Source organism: Capsicum annuum, chromosome 10 (assembly GCF_002878395.1).
Source record: "Capsicum annuum cultivar UCD-10X-F1 chromosome 10, UCD10Xv1.1, whole genome shotgun sequence".
Classification (NCBI taxonomy): Eukaryota; Viridiplantae; Streptophyta; class Magnoliopsida; order Solanales; family Solanaceae; genus Capsicum; species Capsicum annuum.
This window is the reverse complement of record NC_061120.1, coordinates 10,239,812-10,247,276: the sequence shown is the minus strand read 5'-3', so window position 1 is coordinate 10,247,276 and position 7,465 is coordinate 10,239,812. Positions and strand designations below refer to the sequence as shown.

The 7,465-nt window shown below is 34.5% G+C and overlaps 1 long non-coding RNA gene across 1 annotated transcript; it reads right to left on the bottom strand.

The window, feature by feature from the left end:
- Positions 1-904: 904 nt before the first annotated feature.
- LOC107845209 lies at positions 905-2,701 on the bottom strand. The gene is made up of 3 exons (XR_001666742.2): positions 2,489-2,701; positions 2,085-2,169; positions 905-1,110 (listed from the first exon to the last, which is right to left on the bottom strand). It is a non-coding gene; the product is annotated as an uncharacterized LOC107845209 (long non-coding RNA).
- Positions 2,702-7,465: the final 4,764 nt, after the last annotated feature.

Here is a 7,465-nt window from a genome sequence, read left to right as displayed (position 1 = left end):
AGGGGTGAGCCTTCTATATTCTAGAAGGCCTGTTTACTTTCAGATATTTATCTTTAGTCATGTTTTGGTCTACTGGGGGCCTTGTCCCAGTTTTCAGACAGTTTTGTTTAGTTCATAGTAGAGATTTCATAGACTGAGTCAGACATTATTATTATCCAGATATATTTTGGATTTCAATTTTTCAATATTATGATCACATTCAGACTGACCATGTTTTCGTATTAGATTTTTATTTCTGCATTATCTTTTATTATATGAATGTTGTGCATGATTACCAGATAGACAGAGGGTGTCTCGGGCCTTCATAGTTCGGGAATGCTCGTCACGGCTAGGGCCCCAGTTCGGGTCGTGACATCCTTCCATTCCAGGCATTTGAGAACCTGAAAGCATAGAACCTAACAAACTTTCTTGAGTCCTATTCAGATCCACCAATACGGGAGATTGCCCGGTAGTGGTTGCCTCCTAAGTAGTGCTAGTAGTGGCCTGTTGGCTGCTTTATCCTTTTCTGTAGCAGACATGGTCTGTATCACAAATAAACAGAATAGGAGTCAGAAGTAACTTCCTATGACTTAACTTTATTGCACGATCTAGATTATAAATAGAGGTTAAATTCCTAAATGTCCATGCAGTTCCTTAATTATAAATGTGGCGCACAACACATCAATAAATAAAGCCCTACTAGACACGGCTTCATAGACTTCCTAGGACACCTGAACCTAGGCTTTGATACCAAGTTTGTCACGCCCTAAAATGATAATGATGGAAAAAACCGTATACACTTACTCTACAAGCATTCTATGACATACGCGAGGTTATGAGATAATAAAAAGTAGGATATTCAATAAGAGTTGCATATATACACACGAGGGAGTTACATTAACAAAACTATACAATACTACACGATGTCCATGAAGTGTCTAGTCAGTTTAACTCATTATACTACAAGTGACTAGTTGGCATCAGGCCCATCATGTCCAACCAGAGACCTGTACCTATAATAAAAAATACTAGACATAGACTGGCTCCAGAGAGAGTTGGAGCTCACCAAAATATTAGATGAAAATGGAAATAGGGCCTAACGTGAACGTCTGCTATCCTAAGGATCTGATCCTGCATTAATAAAACATGATGGGAGACGCCAGTACATAAACAACATGTACTAGTATAAAAGCAGACAGAATAACAGTTGGACAAGTACGAAACTCATATGAGTCAAATGGTAAAGTGAAAAACGTATAAGCCAACAAATAACACATATATAATATAAACTGATAACTTATGCACCAACCTTACTAGCATCATATATATAATATTTAAAAAAAAGTGTTCATTATAATATATGGCCGATACTTTGCCTAGGTGATGCACTTATCCTATAAGTCGTACAAATGATCACAAGACGGCCTTTCGAAGGCAATCTGAGGTAAGTAAGCATGTGTTACTCATGTACTCATTACTATGGTCCCATATGTGTAACTATAATCGCAGTTTGTATCCAGGTACGCCCCGGCCAGGGGCTCGCTATAAGGGTCTGCTCGCAGGCCATATATGTCATATGTTAGCTCAAGTCAGGGTAAACCAATACATGACGTTCCAACTAACTTCAAATACAAATGATGCCACAAAGACGGGTACGCCCAATGATTGGGCTCACTATAGTAGTCTAGTCTTGATCCTGTGCACAGAATCACTTCGAGCGATATGCCAAGCCAAACCTATGTACCCTCCTGTTGTTAATGTTCATCAAGTAATGCCCTCAAGGCCTATGACAAGTGTTTTACCATAATGACCATTTAGCTACCATATACTAGTGAAACTATGCTATTACTATTTACTCCTAACGTGTAAGGGCCGGCCTCTAGTATAGAAACTTATGATAATATGGAAGTACTACAGAAATTTAACACAAAGAGGAAAAGGGAGATACTTATAAGCTTGATGGTAAAGCGAGGGAATGATATGTAAGGCAATATAAAGATTCCACTTTTGTATTTCATGAGAATAATACTAACATCATTAGATGGAAATGAGCATGAGATGTAGGGTGGTGCCTTAGCAGAGAATGAAGGTTTAGCTTTACATACCTTATTGTTTTACTAGCTGCGATAGTATTTCGAGCCCGTATCCTTCGAATCACCAGTTTAAGATATCCGATAGCTAACCCACTAACTACAAGGATAACGTATGTTCATTAATGACCCGTAGATGCATTTAACAAATTTATACCAATACTCTTTTATTATGCTTGAAACCAATCGAATTTCTTAACAAGCATCCTGAATGAATTCTGACGTTTTTTACTTAATCAGTTCAACGCTAAATCCACCAATTGATAAGAATCCTAAAACCTTCTTTTCTTACAATTTCCCCTTCTTAAGAACTCAGCCCAAAAGGAGTATAAGGATTCAATTAAACAATAATCAACGACTAAAATTACCCCTGTCATATTTTCTATAATTAAATCTGAGTATGGAGTGGAAAAATTTACCTTTTTGGGACCAACCCCAACTTGGTTTTTTGATAAAATTTAAGAAATTCTCGAATGAAGACTAGCTTAGGATCACGATGATATTCCTCCCTCCCATAGGAATTTCTTCATAGATTTATAATCCCCACCTGATCTTCTTTTTGTTGTGCAAGATGAAGAAACGGAGAAGTAAGGAAGATGGAGTACGTCGTCTGCTCTTGGAAACACTTCACTGAAATGTTACTGCCCCTTTTCCTCTTTATATAATTAATAATAGTATAATTATTATTAAAAGTAGATTTATACAATGAACCCCCAACTTATCAAATATAAACACTTGGTGTAAGAAAGGAAGCACAATTTAATAATCCTTCATAAAGAAGATGTTGCACTTGTCTAAGTGCTAAATTAATATTTTTTTATGGTGCTATAATTGTACACGATCAGACATAGCATGAGCTATTAGTAAGTTGAGTTGGTACACGAGTAATTCCAATAAAACTCATTGGATGGCAATGAAAAGAGTTTTGGGGTATCTTAAATACACTCAAGACTATGCTTTGCATTATAATAAATATCTCGCGGTACTTAAAGGATATAGTGATGCAAATTGAATCACCGGATCAAATGAAGTAAAATCCACAAGTGGATATGTACTTACTATCGGTGGAGGAGCGGTCTCTTGGAAATCATCCAAACAGACATGTATTGCTCGCTCTACAATGGAAACTGAATTTATCGCATTAGATAAAGCCGGTGAAGAAGCAGAATAGCTCTGAAATTTCTCGGAAGATATTCCTTATTGGCCCAAACCAGTGGCACCATTATGTATACACTGTGATAGCCAAGCGACAATAGGTAGGGCAAGGAGCATGATGTACAACGATAAATCTCTTCACATAAGACGGAGACATAATACCGTTAGAGAACTTCTCTCTAGTGGAATTATCACTGTTGACTACGTAAAGTCAAAGGATAATATGTCGGATCCACTTATAAAAGGCCTATCTAGAGAAGGAGTGGAAAGAACATTCAAGGGAATGGGTTTAAGGCCTAGGACGAGTCAGCATGGCGGTGACTCTACCTAGCAAACTGGAGATCCCAATAGCTGGTTTAAGAAGATCAAACAAATTTGTGTCTGATAGGTTCAACATTGTCAATATACCAACCATTCTTATGAGACAATGTTCAGTAAACAAGGATAAGACTTAAGGTGAGAAGTCTTTTAATGATTATCTAAATTTGACAGATTTAACCAAATAGTTTAATCTACAGGATTGAATAGTTAGAAATTACCTATGTGAAGGTAAAGTGGAATCCGCTTCAAAGAGAATTATAGTAAAAGCCTATTCTCTAAGCTCTTATGAAACCGGGACGTGTTCTTAACTGAAAAGAACAAAATCGTGAGAACCATAAACAGTAAAATAATGGTTGTGTGACATGTGTTGTCTAAGTGTACATCAAAGCTCGACGGTTCAAAGATATCAAATCTACCAATTGACCGAGTGCATCCGATGCATGTTCACTACAGAAAGTTTAAAGGAAAACCCACTTATCTAGAAGCAATCAGGCTTTGCTAAATGATCACATGCTTGTCCGCAAATTCTTCAAAAGATAGTCCTTCTCCATTCATGTGGAGGATTGTTGGGTTCAATGTGTATGTGTGAACGAAAAATGGAGAAAATATAGTGGAGGAAAATAGAGTCACTACACTAAAATGGAAAGTGTACTCTTTTAGTAAAAAGTTCACTAATTCTTCCACATTGGTGGGAGAAAGGAACTTTTAAGTGTTTTTAATAAGGAACACTTACTCCACTTGGATAGTGGGGCAAGAACAAGGTGGTGCCTCGCGCCGTCGTCATCTTCGCTCGCTCGGCTTTGGCTTTGGCTTCGGCTTCGGATAATGATAATGATAATGAGATCTATCTTTTCAGACGAATTTTATTTGAAACTTGTTTTACAAGTGAAAAATTAATCCAAAAATCTGATAGAGTTATTTTTTTCCATATGCGGGCGCATTTCGGACGTCATGCAAACACATACGCAATGCATCTAGAAGGGTCATGACCCTTCGAGGCAAAAGGCACACTTTTTCGCACAATTAAGTGATCTGCGTGTGCATCTCGTGACCTGCGGGCACAGATGCAACGCAGATGTAGTGCAAAAGCTACTGGAATTTGCATAAAGTCACCTACAGCCCCATATCGGGCGCAGGTCCAGCACAAGGGCGGAGCTACCCTTTGCCAAGGGGGTTCATCCGAACCCCCTTCGGCAAAAAATTATGTTATATATATATGGTTAAAATTATTTTTTATGTATATATATTAGATGTTGAACCCCCTTCGATTAGTTCATATGTTCACTTATGAACCCCCTTAGTGAATATCCTGACTCCGCCATTGGTCCAGCACAGACTGGGCGCAGGTGACGCGACTGTACTGAATAGGTGCCTTTCTGCTGAACCAATGCATCCTTTCCAAAAGGACATATTAAAGGCTATAAATACTTGATATATTCCTCAGGTATAGACATGATTTTTTACAGCAAAAAACACTCTTCATATCTTCGAAAACTCGTTGTGATCATTAGCTGTTGAGTGAGTTCGACAAATCCAATAATTTGAGGTACCGCTATTGTTGGATTGAAAGACATTTTATCCTGGAAGGAAAATTCCATAACCTCGAGTATTGTGAGGAAAATTATTCCTTAAGGACACTCCATGAAGTCGGGGGACTTGGCCTTAAATTTCTGTTTCATCTCATTTCTGAAAAAATAACACACTTCTTGAATAGATTATTTTAATCTTGTGTTGAAGGTGTTAAGGAACTTCATAGGTGTTCTTGTTTTGAGACTTGAACTTTATGTGGAAGTTATTGTGCCCATATACAAATTCTTATACCCGAAAACATTGAAAATAACAAGAAATTTAGTAGATCATTTCACCAAATAAAAATATAGATGTATGTTCCCTTCATATCTTCTTTCTATACCAAGAAGACAAAGACTTAGTGTTTCATATGTTGATACTTTCGTCATTCCATTTTACTTTACTCTCTTTGACTTTGCACGCCTCTTAAAAATATAATAATAGAATATTTATTTTACCTAACTTCCATTTTACTTTACTCTCTTTGACTTTGCACGCCTCTTAAAAATATAATAATAGAATATTTATTTTACCTATTTAACGTTATTCTTATACTCAAATGGACAAATAAGTGATTAAACATAGAACTTAGTGTCAATTATCCATAACGAAGAAGTAGAAACCAAAAAATTTAATTTGACATTAAAACGCACGATTTACTGCACCTCTTTAATTTTAGTGACTCTTTATTTCATTTAAATTGATATATTTTAATTATACTCTTATCAAGCTGAAATATGTTAACAAAATAAACTTATTCGTAAGTTAAAACTACAGTTTCAACTTGTTAAAAAAATTAAGAATAGAAATACTTGGAGTCAACTTAAATATTTTCAATTTGTGTGGTACTTTAAATTTGAGGATTCAATATCCTTTCATATTTCTCTCCATATCTCAAATATATACTCACATATACTTGCATGAATTCAAAAAATAATTTTAAAACTAAATAAATAAAGCAAAATATGCTTCTGCCGCTATGAATAGTCTCATGAAATGAAGATTATATTGAGTAAATAGAAAAAGAGTAAGAAAAGAGGGGTTGTATAGTTGTTATGTACACATTTAATAGGATTTTAAATTTAAAATTTCACTTTCAGTAATTTCGAAAGCGTGAATACTTAATACTCCTACTAAAAGTAAATAAGAAAAAAAAATACGTAAAATATTTTTGATTTCGTAAATTGAACAATTAATTTAAAAAAAATATATTTTGAAAGAAAGTAAAATGGAACGAAAACAGTATAAAAACCCAATAGGGGTGATATGCACTAATAATTATATTATTGACTAATAAAGAGAATTGAAGGAAAATCAAGTACAAACGTTTAACATAGGACCTGTTACAAGCAATTATTATTCAATAGTATTAATAATGGATGAATTAGTATTGTCATTATTTAGATAATGGTCAGTAAATGTTACTCCCTCCGTATTAGTTAGCCCTCTTATAAAAATATTTATTTCAATTTTATTGCTTAAATTTTAAAATTAAGAGTATATACATATATTTCTTATTTTATTCTTGATAGGAATATTGAAAATATTCATAGTTTTCAAAATTATTGAATGTTGCATAAATGATCTCTATTTTCAAACTCAAAATCAAATGATTATTACTAATTTCAGTTATATCAATGCTATAGATGTAATGCATGAAATTAGGTAATATGTATCGAATTTTATGTTTAATCATAGCATTTGATTGCTGTACTTTAAAAGCAATACAAGGGTAAATATGTAAATACATTTTTATTAATTAATTTTTTAATGAATGTGTCAAATCTATTGGGGTCAACTAATATAAAATAGAGGAAATAGTAGAGGCGGATCAAGGATTTCAAACTTGTGGGTTTCCAAGGGCTTCTTTCCTACCATTAACATATCTCTTGGTTTAGTTATGGGTTTCCACCTATTAATATTTATAACTTTTAATGATTTTTTTATGTAATTTTAAGTTTTACGATAGCGAGTGTGAATTACTGGGAACCCACACCTTCTACTCTACATCCGCCACTAGGAAATAGAAATAAAAAATCACTGATATGATTATTATGTCATATTGATAGTTGAATGTGGAGATTACTTTCACAATAATTTCTCGAGAATGAATCTAGATATATTCGTAGTCAATAGTGATAATTTTCTTTGAGATTTTTTTTTTTTTTTCTAACAGTTGATAGTAGCGGCTGATAATTGTAATGAGTGATGGAGATGTAACTAACTGTGAAAATGACAATTGGTAGCGCTAGTTGGTGTTATACCCTAGTGGCTGACGATGACAATTATCCATAGTGACTGTTAGCTCTTTTTATAATGATAGTTGATAGTGGGAATATAGTGAGTTTGTT